This window comes from Sinocyclocheilus grahami, unplaced genomic scaffold (assembly GCF_001515645.1).
Source record: "Sinocyclocheilus grahami isolate Dianchi unplaced genomic scaffold, SAMN03320097.WGS_v1.1 scaffold3514.1, whole genome shotgun sequence".
Lineage (NCBI taxonomy): Eukaryota > Metazoa > Chordata > Actinopteri > Cypriniformes > Cyprinidae > Sinocyclocheilus > Sinocyclocheilus grahami.
In genome coordinates, this window is record NW_015508632.1 from 17195 (window position 1) to 17451 (window position 257).

Consider the following 257-nt stretch of genomic DNA (forward strand, 5'->3'; position numbering starts at 1 on the left):
TAGTTTGTAAATTGAAAAAACTGAGTTGGCATCACTTAAGAAGGTAAAGTTTGAAACATGTAAAGTCTAATAGAACAAACAAGAATAAAATGAGTTCAAAATACTTGAAAAGCTGATGCAAATAGTTGCCTCAATTTTATTGAGTAAAACGGGTACAACATTTTTTACAGTGTACATATTCTGTTATTAAAAGATACATGATGGAGATTACTGAACAACAAAACTGGAAATCTACTGAAATGAATGAACTTCCACTG